We start from the raw sequence: 14,898 nt of genomic DNA, 5'->3' as shown, positions 1-14,898 counted from the left end.
AACAAGAAGGAACAACACCTCGGACAAGATACGCCCACACTAATCTCCAACACTTATCAACGTTTCCCTGCTAATATCTCCTCCTCTAGTTTTCCCCCTTCACCAAATACACACCCGCCCGACCGACCCCTCCCTGATCACACACACACAGACACACACACACATCGCCCTCGACTCCTCTCCCACCACGCCATTGTGAGCGCCACGGCCGCCCCGGCAATGTGCTGCCGTGTGATACTGAGAGAGGGCAATTCAGCTCCTCATAAAGACCAGGCTATAATCTCCTCCCAACGACAGGTCCACCTACCCCACCCACGCACTCTCTGCACACCTCCACGTGTACACACACACACACACACACACAACCTCCGCCGTGTCCTCGCCATCGCTCGCACCTACACACATACACGGTGACAACTTAAAGCCGCACCCAGAATGACACGCACCATTATAAATAGTCTAATCTATATGGTAATAGTGTTGTATTCTACAAGCAGAGAATAGGGATAAGATAACATTGTGACTTCGGGGTTTGTACTGCCTTCTATGGTAATTGTTATCAAAGGTTATTTGGGATGACATCGGCGGCTCCTTGTGATTGGCCGGGCCCTGTTATTTACGATATGAATTATGATAACCATGATGTCTCTCTGCTCCTCTCCCTCGCCGCTGCCTCGCCGGCCGCCAGATACAATAAATTGCTATCGTTAATCACGGCGCTTTGTTCTGCCATGATTACCCCTCCACGGCAGTAAGAGTTTTATTTAAGGGAGAATATGGATTTGTCATCCTTCTGGCGGCAAAATGAAACTGACAATATTTTATGTCCTGACATTTAATTTGTAAAAAGCGGACGCGAGGCTGCATTTGCATTTTATGACACCCTCTCTCTCTCTCTCTCTCTCTGCTCGCTGATCTATCTCTCTTCCCTCCTCCTCGATGTCTTCCTCTCCTTTTATACTCGGAGTGGAGGTGACATTTGTGGATCAGGTTGGGGCTGGAACGAGAGCTGAGGAAGAGAGAGAGAGAAAAAAAAAAGAGGCGATGAATGCTTTTGAATGTCGGCCAGAGTCTACGCGTTTTATTTCCATGCTCGAGCTCGTCGAGCCCGGGCCAACAAAAACGAACTAAAAATAGTTTATTTGGAGAATCTGTGTCGTTGATTTACATAACACAGAAGTGCAAGAGGATTCTCTTATCTCTTCTCGAGATGATCCGTTTGATTATTTGATTATTGATAGCAGGATTATTAATAGGGTTGCAAAATCAAAGTTGGAAGCTCTCCATGGGAATAAACTGGGAATTTACAAAATTGAAGGGTTGGCCCTTTAACAGAAAACTTAAATATAGTTGAGGAAAATATATTTCTGGACTAAAACAAGCAAGTATTTATGTTTGGATGTGCTACAGTTCATTTAAATTACATTTAATTCCCATGAATTTCCATAATTCCCAAGCTTAACTTCCCATGGAAAGTTTCCAGAAATTTACTGGAAAGTTGCCACCCCCCCTTTGCAACCCTAATTATTAATGTGCAAGATGTGGAAGATCATGGAACTGTTCCTCTGAGTTTGGAAGACGATTTTTCACACCGCTGGACAGTTTGCATGATTTATTTATAGTGACATTAAAGTCAGAGGATGATGATTATATGATTTGTTGATCTTGTTTTTCTTATCAATTAATTAACCTAGAATGTCTTATTAGACTTTGTGGAAGTTAAAATGGGATTTGGCAGGTGGGGGGACACCAAAGATCTCGTCTAACAACCCTGTGGGCCATGAAGATTGGTGGTCGAGGTCCAAGTCGTCCCAAATCTTGGTTAAAAACAGGGAGTGGCAGCTGACTTAAAAGATTTCAGAAATGCATTTCTTTTGGAAGCAGATGAGATTTAACATTTCACTGGACAATATGCAGGATTTTAACCACTGTGAGGTTTGATCACGTCATATAGAGAAAGGTCCTGCATTGGTCTTTCTAACTTTTAGTTTAGTTGTGTTTACCTAGAACGTCTTATTATACTACGCAGGGCTTATTAGGAAGAGGAGGAACTCAAAGATCTGGTGTAACCCTATTCCCATGAAGACCGGGGGTATCACTCCACCGTGATCTTTTGCAACAACATAGAAGTTTAGTCAAATTAGCTTATTATGTGTTGCTCTTTGTCACTTTTATAATTTATTTTTCCTTACTGTGTTTACCTAGAATATCTTACTATACTATGAAGGTGTTGAAGTGGGATTTGGCAGGTGAGGGCACCCAAAGATCTGGTGTAACCCTGCGGGATGTTGTAGAGTCGGACATAAAAAGTAAAAAGTGGAAGTATTGTGAGAATTTGCTTGTTTTTATCACCTTAAATTCAATGTTTTAGCGGTTTTAGACTGCGGTAAAGTCAAATATATAACTATATAAATTAATAAATAATAGCTTAAGTTAAATATTTGATCATTTTTAATCGTAAATGCACTGTGATGTTCATAGTGACTGAAAAAGACCACAAAATAAACACTTGAAGAGCCTTTCCTAGTTTTTTGTCTACTCACAGTTTACTCACACTGACAACACGTCACGGTGTCGCGAACCTTTCCGTCATTAACGATGAGATTTGATCGCACGTTTAAAACACGCTGCATAGTCTACACCGAGATTTATTCAACAAACTTTTTCCTCTCCGTGCTATCACGCCTTCATCAGGGCGTCGTCTTCTCCTTTCCCGTGTTGTCAGTGTGACACGCCCACCAAGATCTCAGCAATCAACACACACCAGTGAAGCAACGGTCAAACAATCGAGACGTGTTGTAAACACAGCCGCACTTATGGACACTGACTCACTTCTTCTGGAGCCAGCCTCAAGTGGACGTTTGAGGAACTGCAGTTGTTGGCCCTCCTGTATCGGCTTCACTTCACAAAAGATGTTACATGTTCAGAGAAAACAGCAGGATGAGTGTCAGGATTACAGATTTCATCAAATGTGAGAATTTGCTGCTTTTATCGACTTTATATCATCTTGAATTCAAAGTTTTAGAGCGTTTCGACTGCTATGAGGTCTTTGGAGCCCAGGAACTGGTCATCAGACAAGTCAAATATAAAACTAAATATATTAATAAGTAACGACGCGAGTTAAATACTTAATAATTTTTTTATTTGGGCCCACTTTGACCCTCGATTCTGTTCAAAGTGTGCTGACTGTTTGTGTCATTTCTGTTTTTAATTTTAAAAGACAGACCCTCCAGGAATTCACGATGTTGCAATTTGCAACTTCAGTGACTCCTCGTGAATTCAGGGCGCTGTTGCAATTTTAACCAATCACCGCGATTTTTCCGCAACGTCCGCACAGTCTGCCCAGGGGATTCAACTCGGCGGGTCAGGGACGGGCGCACGGTGTGGGAGGATCCCCTCGTGGGACCTCTCCCGCCGGACGCATTTCCTCTGCAGCACTGCGCTGCAACCGGCTCTGGGTCAGTTTGGAGAGGCTCGGGGGCGAAGGTGGCTCACGGCTCCAGCTGCGAGCTTTACACGCCCGCCTGCCCGGACCTCGCTGCTTCCCGGGACTGTGGACTTAGTGCTCGCTGAGCCCTCTCTCGCCCCCAACGCGACTGTTGAATCGCAACTTTTACTTCCTCCGGCAACAAAAATGTAAAAAGCACTGCAACTTTCACCGCAATTTTTTTGAAAACCTCATGCAACATCAGGGATTTTAGGCCGCAACTATTTCAAAAAAGGCCACGAAATCCTGGTGGGACTGAAAAGAAGCATAAATTAACGTTTTGTACAAAATAAAATGAACATTTTTATATTAAATACGAAGTCCAAAGAGTGACTGTGGATCAGAATTCTGCCCTCAAATAAAAAATAGCTGCGTTGTCGCTTCAAAAATAATTCATAATTATTATAAATAAGAACAGGTTTAAGAACAGGTGAAGAGAAAACGTCTATGAGCGTCGACATGTCCACTTCTGAACTCCTGAACATAAACGCATCATCTGAATTAACTCTTATACATGGAATATGGTAAACACGACTGCCCTTGAAGGCATCGCGCCACAGAATTTCAACAATGTCTCAATACTAATGAAGAAGCTCTTTATAAACAGATCGACTGTTTATCGTCGCACCGCCACCGGGATCCATATTTAAACAGTGTGTGTGTGTGTGTGTGTGTGTGTGTGTGTGTGGGCTCTCCGGGAGATAACCGTAAGTTAAGTCGAGCTATTTCCTTTTCCTGTTTGTGTGGTGCCAGGCGAGCCACCCCGCTGCCACCGAGGAATGCTGATAATGCTGGCCGTGGGCCGTAATACACACACACACACACACACACACACACACACACACACACAGACACTAACAGACTACGCCCATGTTATTCCACCAACGGCCAAAAACTTAATACATGTAAACATGAAGGGGAATAAACTCTTTGAAAAACAAAAAGAAAAAAGACTTTGAACGACTTTGACCCGGTGTTGCCTTCACTGACTCGCACACACACACACACACACACACACACACACACACACCAGCGTCTCCCCCCTTTTTTCCTCCCCTCAGCTCCACCTTCCTCTCACTTTCCTGACCTTCCAGTCCAGGGGTGGATGGAAAGAGACAGCGAGCCCACTGGAACCTCGGGCTGAGTTATGCAGGAGTGAGCTTTGAATAATTGTCCCGCAATATGAGTGTCTCTGATTAATTGCCTGAGATAAGGTCTGCTTTCCTCCCCACTCCTCCCATCTGTACTCCCCCCCCTCCACCACCACCACCACCTTCCTCGCTTCCCTTCCCTGCCGCCGCTTCCTCGCCTCCATCTCCATCCCTCCCCAGCTCCAGCTCCAGCTCTCAGGCCTGCCTGAGCCTCCCATAATCAGCCCCGGACTACTGAGAGAGAGAGAGAAACTATTTAACTGACCCTGTCATCTCGGAGCACGATGATGGCTGTCCTAATTACTCAACAATAACAAAGGCCCTCATTTAGCTCTGACGGCTGCCTGCAATCAGCAGTTCTATGAATAACTTAACAAATAGGAATGAGGAGGGGGAAGAGAGAAAAAAAAAAAACGTATTTACAGGCACATTAATTCAAGGCCAAAAGACAATACGTGTCACCTCCAGCTAACTCGGGATTCAGGTGACAATCGGTATGTGTGTGTGTGTGTGTAGGCATGTTAAGCCTCACACGTGTGCATGTTGAGGTTTTGACTAATCAAACATAATTATTAGTCTAATAAAAGTCAGAATAACGAGTCAGATCACCACAAAATGTGGAAAAAGACTCTTTAGACGGTGACAATGTTTCTACTCGAGACAAAAGTTTACTGTAATAACACCAGATTAGTCCGTAAGAGTCATAATGTGGAACCCAACACGACGACTAATGCTTTAAAACATCCATCTAATCACTAATAAAGATAATATGCAGATGACACCGTGACTCATTTTGATATTTGCGTTTCCCTTCATGAGTTTTATAACTTTTATTTCTCTTTAAGCTTCATCTTGATAGTTTTTTTGAATTTTTTAAATTAGTAAATGATCTAGAGATTTTAGAAAATGCATCTAAATGTCAGTACAGTATCGACCCGGCTTTGAGTTCTACATGAATAATCATTTTTCTGTGTGTTAATGCAATTAATTATTTATTATATAATGTGTCATATGTTGTGGATCCTTTAAATAAACGTGTTTAAACGAGTTTACAAGTCAAAAGTACCAAACACGACAAGACAGCTCACTTTACCGAAGTGTGGAAGCTCTTTCTTAAAATATGTAAATGTAAATGTATCCAAAGATTTTATAAGTATGAGATTTTGGTTATTGTTGACTCAAAAAATGATGTGTCTGTAAATTACGATGCGTTTTGTTGTCTTGATTTCTTCAGTTCAACAAACAAACATAAAAAATAAAAAAAATATCAACCATCATGACATGATGTGTATCTCCAAAAATAAAATACGATAAATACAAATAAAAGAAACAGATACTTCTTTTGGTTGAAGTCCATAGAGCAGCATCACGTTTGTAGTACATCAGTTTAAAAATGTGTTTTACTGTAATCAAGTACACATTTATTAACTTTTCTTGTCATTGATGTAGAGTAAGAGGCACCAATAAATCAGAGGATGTGCAACAAGTAAATCTCTTGAACATCAATCCATCGGGGATCGCTCCTATAGTTTAATACAAATGGTCAACATGACTTCATATCGTCTCTTTTTTCTTAAATCACAAATTAAACACAAACATTTTTGGAAAAAACAAAAAGTATTATCTACAAACAAAAAGTACTAAAGCTGCATACTGTGTTCAGAATATTGTCACATGCGATGAAGTGGATTATAAATACTGATCGAGTTTGTAAGCAGCTTTTTTTTCTACATTACATTTACTGTCATTTGAATTTTAGATTCAAGGTTAGCACAAACTAAGAAACAACTAAATTAAAAGAAATATTACAAAACAAAACACAGAACATCCCAAAAAAATAATAAAGTACGAGCCGTGAATCCCAAAAATTCAGTTTGATAATGATGAATTTTATTGATTATCTGTTGAATACTGTTTTTACACCAATAAATCTAATTTTACAAGCACATCTACTCACTAACTATGGCTGTAAAATCAATATAAAGTAAATAATATAAAGTAAACAGTAAGTATAAAGTAGCACGTACAGTACTTTGGTCAATATTTGTTCTCATGGATAACAAGTGATAAAAAAACACGTCGACTCAAACGGGTCAGTTTTTAATTCTCCAAAGAAGTCGTAGAATTTTCTCAGCACACAAACAGGAACAAATAAATACTTCGTTTATGTCAGTTCATCTGGAATGACACTGATAAGTATTTTATGCATCGATGCTGCAGATACAAACACGATAATAGATTCTTCTCAGACGATTGTTATCGATAGTCACATGACACCGGCTGGAAATGGAAAGTACCGCCAAAATAAAAGAACTTCCTCATCTTATTTTCAGATCTCCAATTCATATTGATATCAAATGTTTGTATCGATTATTGGATACTGTGGAGTATCGACTCCTCACAGATAAACGTGGTAATATCGATCGGACTACAGCGCACCGTGGGGACAGAAAGTGACCAGACTACATGTGATATTTAATTTTAAAAAAGAATACTGGTCCGGCCTGGGCTCAGTCTGTGAGTTTAATTGTGCATCTGCATGTTTCAGAAGGCGAGGAAACCATCCGCCGGCCAAAGTATCAGCTTCTGTAACCGCAGATAGCACCTGGACTTTGTTGAACGGACTATTTACATATCAAACACCTTCCCGCCTGTCGTCGCTGCCCCCGCATGGGAAGACACAGGCGTGAAAAAAGAAGGGCATTTCCTCGAGGAAAGAAAATATATATATCTATATATATATATAAATATATAAACTAAACAAAGAAGTGAACTGTGTGGAGCTCCGTTTACTGATAAACACGCCGGGCCTTTATAGTGTTACAATAAACTGGCTGGACCTGGACACAGAGGCGCAGAAAAACACACACAAACAGGGCAGTGGAGACAAGTTGTGTAAAGTTTAGACACACAAACAGGGCAGTGGAGACAAGTTGTGTAAAGTTTAGACTCAGAAGGTTTGGGGAGAAAAGATAGAGAGAGTGGAGGGAGAGGATGTGAAGCGAGGAGGCGGCGGCGGCGGCAGCGGCGGCGGACGGGGTGGGGAAGCGAAGCCGAAGCGTACACTTGACACTCAGCTAATGGTAAATCCTCAGCTTTATACTGTAATTTACTGCAGAGCCTTCGGGCCAAACTGCCTTTGAAGTGCTCCGAAATGTCAAATCAATTATTACTTAAATGAAAAAAAAAAAAAAAAGGATTCAATTTGTGCGTTTCATGATAATCGGTAACATTTCATGATAGAAAAAAAAGCAAAGCAATTTGAGACGATTTGAGGCCCCGGCTCTATTTTTTTATTCATCCTACTCAGATATGCTGATTGGAACATAAAGTTGTTGATGATTGCGTCTTTTTCTTTCGTCTTTCTCCTTTCTTGTGTCATCATGATCGCGGAGTAAGGAAAATCAATTTGGCGGGTATAATACTCTTCATCAATCGGCGCCGGGGCGATAATGATGTTCTACACCTTGCGAGTGCGTGTGCGCTTTTTAGCGGGGGCGGCGTTAGGGAAGAGTAGCGTGGAACAATAACGCCTTCTTCATGATTCATTACGTTTCGTAATGTCGTGTCGCGTGAATGAAAGACGCGGGAGCAGGCCCCGTTGAATTACACACTCCTCACACTAATGGATCTGCAAAAAATAGGGGCCAAAGCGGCTGCGTGTGCGCGCTGCCGTCCTCCTTCGACACGCTGACTCTTTGTTCACGGACAGGTAAAAGCAGACGAGCAATGAAGTGTGCAAGCTTTTCTCAAACGACATGCTGCCGATGACAATATTGCCGGTAACGTCTGTATCAGCACACTGTGGGCTTGTGTGAGGCCCCGTAAATGAGATTTGTGATCTTCCCACGATCAGCTCTTTGGGTGATTTCAATGAAAGGGACAGAAAAAGAAAAAGAGCCAGTTCATCCGAATTATAAAAAAGAAAATACATGTTTTTCAGCGTCCATTGGTGGCGGTGTGTAGCCGTGCAGGGAGGTCAGGATTCATGCACAGGGGTCTAAGATTTCCCAGTACAAAGGAGGTGAAGTTTACACGTGGTGCTAAAGGAATTAACATCTGAAAAACTGAACAGAAACACATTTACCAGATGCACAAGACGTCGGTTCCTGTGGATAATCAACACACCTCTCATTCAAAGTCAGACACCTCAAAACTTCTGGACCTTTAAATGGATTCAATGGATGATCCTGGGTCAAAGGTTCACACCACGACTACCAATAAAGTCAATCGTTTTGTATTTTGATTATTTAAATCATATGCATGTACTAAAAACTTCAGTTTTAGACTTTCATAGCTTCTACGAAATGTAACAAGGACAAATCATCTGACATCTGGGGATAGTTGGGGGTCTCAAATCACGGATACTGTTATTTTGGGGGTCATGGGTTGGAAAGTTTGGTAACGCCCGCACTGGAGGGTGTTTAATGTGCCACTAGATGTTCAGATGTTTGAGTATTTCTACCACAGTGCACATTTTTACTGTGGGACGTATAATTTCAGTATTTCCCGCTCTTGGCATCGAGCATTCCCGTTGTCTAGAAATGACTTTTCCTTGTTATTTACAAAGCTCAACTTTGATGAAAGGTAGAAGATGTGGAGTCTGATGGAGGACGAGAGTAATCAGAGAGATAACTCACTTTCATAGTCTTCTTAGTGTCATAGTATTATGCAAATATAGGTCAATATTATCCCTGATAAGATTTATTCATTTATTCTTAGATGTTGTATTAATTATTGAAATTATATGCAAACGGAGCTGTACTAAAAAAGTTCAAAGTTCTGACGTTTAAGAACTTTTTTTTTGTCCCTGTTGTATTTGTTTGCGGTGGTTGGTTTGTTAGGGTGACCAAACTTTCCAGCCCGTGACCCCCAAAATAACGGTAACCAATCAGGTTCCAGCTTTTTCAGGCTTCACACTTCGCGGGGCGATCAGATCGGATTCAGATCTGTAATTCTGGATTTGACGTCACTGTTGTGTCACGTTGCGAGCAACTCAAGAGACACTCGATACGAGCGGCCAGAGAGGTCGGACTGTAGAAATCAAACCACCTCCACAAAGTAAAAAAAAAAGTGACTTTTTGCTGTCCAGACTCTGTAAAATAAACCATGATACAATCTGGATATACCAAAAAAGAGACAAGCAAGGCCTACACGGTCACTCGAGGGTCACTGTCGGTGATCTGTGTGAGTTTTTCGATCAGTTGATCTTGAATCATTCTAGCTGTGGAAAATGGGAATTAAGTTATTATTAGTGTGCCACAAAAGAGAGAAAACAGAGACTGAATTAAACTTAAACTATCATAAATAATAAATATAAGGCCGTTGAAAGGTGGAGCCGATGAAGACAAGAAGAGACACTAATCAATAATTTTACTTCAAAGTTTAACCCTTCAACACTGTAACAAATGTGAAAAACTACCAAACCACGACAGTAAGAAGTAAAATGTACCATTAAATATTTCAAAACCTTTGTTTATACAAAATATATAGTATAATTAACATACCTACAGTAAAACACCGTAACAGTAGTCATAGTGGTGACGTGCCAAGTTTTAGAGTAGAGATTATGTCAGAATATATATTTAAAACTTGTCTATAGTCATGACCAAAGACCAAAGTCAGACCAACTTAAACAATATAATTATTTCCCAAAGTCTGAGTTTGAACTTCATTTTAAATAAGGTGGCAAGCTGATCTCTGAGTCAGCTGATGGAGGCGGAGGTGGAGGAGGAGGTGGAGGCAGAAGAGACAGAACAAGAAGTTGGTGAGGGGGGCAGAAAGAAAACAGGGCAGACAGACACTCTGCCAAGCACCCACATCTCTCTCTCTCCTCTGTTCCCTCCCTTTTGTGTACCGTGTGGAATAACATACCTTTTTCTTCCCTCCACCTCCTCCTCCACCTCCTCCTCCACCTCCCCTCCTCCTGTAAAGCGATCAGGGCCCCTGATAGTGATGGCGATTACAAAACCACAGGAGCAGACTCCCCCACCAAAACAAAGTGTTTTCCAGCTCCTGTGTTTCCAGGGCCTGGCGCCACCCGGAGTACCGTAAACAATAAACACGGGCCAACGCCGGGCCAGCGCCGCGGGTTTTCTTTTTTTTTTTTTTTTTTGTGCGTGTGTTTTTTTTTCCCTACCTGATTCACTTCAGGGCGGCGTAAACACATCATCGCAGGTACAGTGTGTCATTGTGAGCGATTGCTGATGCATTCAGAGGCAGAGCGTGCAGGGTTGAGTGACAGCTATAAGTCTGCACACTTCCTGTGAACTTCCCATCAACCGACACACTCAGCAGAGTTTTCCTGTTATCGACCTCACCTGCCCTTTGCCTGCACGACCTGAGGTCTTGTATAAAAGGCAAAATAAACACTTGTACAAGCATGTGTGTGCTACCTTTTGTTAAAAAAGAAAGAAAGAAAGAACGCGTCCTTTCCATCGGCGCAGCCTCCCTTTATCGTTACATCAGCCGTGGCCGGCTCGCAGCACCGACTTGCGTCGAAGCAGTTCTGTTAAACGGTGGACTCGTAGCAAATTGACTATTACTTCAAAGTGGCCTGTGATTATGTCCCTGAGTGATTAGGGGGAGGTTGTTAAGAGGGAGCCACTTGAGCATTGCCAGTGAACCCGTGAAGGAATGCCGGCTCAGTGCCGAACGGCCGAGGGGGGGGGACGCCGGCGGAGACGCACAAAAATCCCACAAAGGCAAACGGCCGTGCAAGCACTGCTGCACAAAAACTCAGGGTGGAGGAGAGAGAAGAACAAGTCGTACCTGAGCGAGAGTTTGCAAAGAAGTTAAAGGATGTCAAATCAAACGTACACGTTTAACGCGGGGCGGCAAAATCATTAGCTAAGCACATCGGGGGGACGAGACCTCCAAACACTTCCATCACGTTTCCAATTGTTACCAGATTGTCCAACTTTTCAGCACCAAACTGTTCTTGTTTGCCCTTATTTCCCCCCCCTTCATCTCCACATCAAACGGACAATAGAGACAAGCAGAAAAAGCAGAGGCGAGGGAGGGAGGGATGAAAGACGAAGGGAAGGAGACCCGGGGAGCGAGGCCCTGAACGCACCGTTTTAATGGGAATAATAAGCTTCTATCTCAGGCAATTAAGTCTGCATTCGATAGTTATCTCAGAGCAGAGGTCCACTGTGCCATCTAAAGAAAATGTTTGCGTTTGAAAAACTCCATCACACAAACAAGATAAGGCGGGAGAACACGTATTGCGCGCCGCCTATCGCGTCCGACCTCGGCTTTGTTCTTGGAGGGGTAAGTGACTCTGAAGCAGGTTTTCCAGACCTCGATCCCTCCGTTACCAAATATGCACCACATGCTGCTGAAACCTCTACGGCATGAGGTCACCTGGATCGATTTTGGGTTTTTGAAGGGCAGCAAACACCTTCAGATACGAAGACGACGAATTAGCTCGTTGGCATCCAAGTGTCGGTTGTTTTAGCAGCATTTAAATGATTTCAACATGAAGCAAAGTCCAAACTACATGAAGAATTATAGTCGTTTAAATAAGCGGTTCACAACTTATTTACCTCACGTAAAATGAAGCGTTGCGATCTACGACTTCTCGTCTTGGACTGTCAATTGGATCGATTTGGGTTTTTTGAATGCTAGCAAACATCTTTACACTTAAAGACGCTGAAATCTTTTGCATTTTCGAAATTAAATCCAGAAAGCAACAATACAGCGATCTGTGAGACAAACCGTGTCTTGAATTCTGGGATAAATTTTCTTGAAAATGTCACCTTGTTTGGCTTCCATTGCCGGTTGCTTCAGCAGCATTTAAATGAACATTTGACTGTAAAATAGGCCCCAAACTACAGTACATAAACAAATGTATTCATTTAAATGAGCGGTTCACAACTTATTCACCTTGTGTCCCTACGGCTCCTCGCTGCAGATTGAAGATAATGGTTTTGGTTATCTGTGCAGACGCCGAGGTAACAACAAGACCGCGTCCTCATTCCTGTCAGTTTTTCTTTGGTTTCATCAGCAGGTCACATCTGCACTGCCTTTGTCTTCAACCAGATCATGACCTGTGCGGGTCCGGAGTCACGGGTTACACCCTGAATCCTGAAATACAGCATTGCAAACATTCAGACCTGCAGCATATGAAGCAACACGGAGGTACAGTACATGCAGTACAGAGCATGTCACTGTAAATAGATTGAACAGATAACCGAGGTCATTTTTTAAACGATAGATAAATATTGAATGATAAATGTTTTTAGTTCCAGCTTCTGAAATGTGAGAATTTGATGCTTTTCTTTGTCATTTATAATAAAAAACTGAATATAATTATCTATAACAAACCTTTAATTAAACACAAAAGAAGTTTTAAGACAATTAATCGTTAAAAAAAAAAAGGTAAATTGCTATTTGCAGCGCTAATTTCCTCCCTAAAGTGGAATATTAAGTTGTTACTTTCATTTTATTAAAACTATTTGGTGCATATATTGGAAAACATAACATCAGATGGAATTAAGCAAAGTCCAAAGTAAAACCAACTTAAAAACATAATTAGTATTTGTGGTCAAAGTGTAGTTTGAACTTATTTATAATATTAACTGAAAAAATGTGTTTAAATGAACGTCCTAATCTGAATTATTAGTATTCTTATAGTACAATCAGGTGACATGTTGATGGAAATCTCCAAAATAAATAAAGAAGTTCATCTTTTTATAGTCAATACAGGTCGTAACGGGAGTGTGCCGAGTTTCAGAGTCGAGTTTTTGCATCAAAATTTATATTTTTGCCATTTTAAAACTTGTCAGATGGAATTAAGCAAATATGAAAGTGAAACCAACTTAAAAAATAAAAGTATTCCCAAATAGAAAAGTCGTAGTCCAAGTTTAAATAAACTTCTTATCTTAATTTTTTTGCATTATTATAACATAAGCAGGTAAATAAAAGAGCGTGGAAGCATTTTTAGTAGTCGCATTTTACAACTCGTCATCTGAACGTTTGTATTTTCTCAATCTAAATATCTCCGGCACAAACTATTTAAGCCTCGCTGTAGCATCTGGTTTCTGCTGCCGGCCTTTGTGGAGTGTGTGGAGGTGTAACGTGGCCTGAAGTGGACCGGACGGGCTTCTTTCTTTCTTTCTTTCTTTTTTTGTATGTTTTCCTACAGGTCGGGACATGGAGGCCAAACCAACACACCGAGGCCCCTCTGACGCTGAGCGTCAACGCCACCGCGGGGTCGCGACCTCAGCCAGAGTGTCTCAGAGGTCACGGGGTCGGGTCAATCGGAGGGGAATGTTATCCGAAGCATCAGAGCTTATTTGTTTAATTTTCCGTCAAACCCTGGTGTCTGCCTCTGATCAAGATGACCGTGGATTACTCGAAGAGGAGGAGAGAGAGAGAACGGAGGGAGAAAAGGAGCCTACTGCTTCAAATTAGGCTGGAAAAATAATCCTGCGTCGCCTCGACCAAACATCGTACTTTAAACTTATTGTCAGAAGCCAAATAAGCTTTACAAACCACAAAAACACTCCGGAGGCTGTGCAGCCGAAGGAGGCTGCGATTCTCATGAAGGTCACTCCAAGTGTCATGAATATTTTTCTCCTTTCAGACCGACCGCTTCTCCTTCGATCTGCTAAAGCACTCGCACACGGCGAGGACCAGACAAGTGTCCGATTCATAAACACAGATCCGATCTGACGCTCGCAGAAAGACGAGTCGCGCGAGGGTTTTTCGCAGAATATTAAACTTCCCTTTGTGTCTTCATGAAGCGAGCTGCCAGATACAGAAGTCATTTCACAGCTCGGAAACGAGGTGCTCTAACTATAAACTTTATAAAGCATAAACATATTTGAATTGAAACACATACACTAATTAAAAACTGTAATCTTAATCACATTTTAAAGGCCCAGTGTAATCACCTCTGCAGCTGATTTAGTGATCTACATTTATTCTAACAGTGTGTCATGAAATAAATCTGCAAGACTTGATGTAAAAGCTGAAATATGTTTTGTTGAGTGTGTAAAATGTTTTATTTTCTCCAGGTAAAGTAGTAAAACCTTTCAAAATAAAAGCATATTACACAAAATGTCTCTTTTTTTTATAGTGTTCTATGTCGTAAAAATATAATTTTTGTGTGCAGTAGAGATGTTTCTGATTTTAAGTACAACCAACTTAATTAAAATGTGTTCCAGAAATATGTAGTTATATGTCAAAGGTTGATTTTGAAACACTTTTAAAAGGAAAGTATGTTTTTGTACAGCACTTTAATCAACTCTTTAT

General features: G+C 41.5%; 1 long non-coding RNA gene across 1 annotated transcript in view; it reads left to right on the top strand.

The window, feature by feature from the left end:
• The window catches only part of LOC113744105 (uncharacterized), a 33,321-nt gene extending 18,665 nt beyond the window's left edge, over positions 1 to 14,656 (top strand). Inside the window, exon 3 of the long non-coding RNA XR_003461292.1 lies at positions 13,787 to 14,656. This is a non-coding gene — a long non-coding RNA (uncharacterized LOC113744105). The remainder of the gene's footprint in view (positions 1 to 13,786) is intronic.
• The last annotated feature ends 242 nt before the right edge of the window (positions 14,657 to 14,898 follow it).

The sequence above is a fragment of the Larimichthys crocea genome, chromosome XX (assembly GCF_000972845.2).
Source record: "Larimichthys crocea isolate SSNF chromosome XX, L_crocea_2.0, whole genome shotgun sequence".
NCBI lineage: Eukaryota > Metazoa > Chordata > Actinopteri > Sciaenidae > Larimichthys > Larimichthys crocea.
This window is presented reverse-complemented; position numbering and strand designations above follow the sequence as displayed.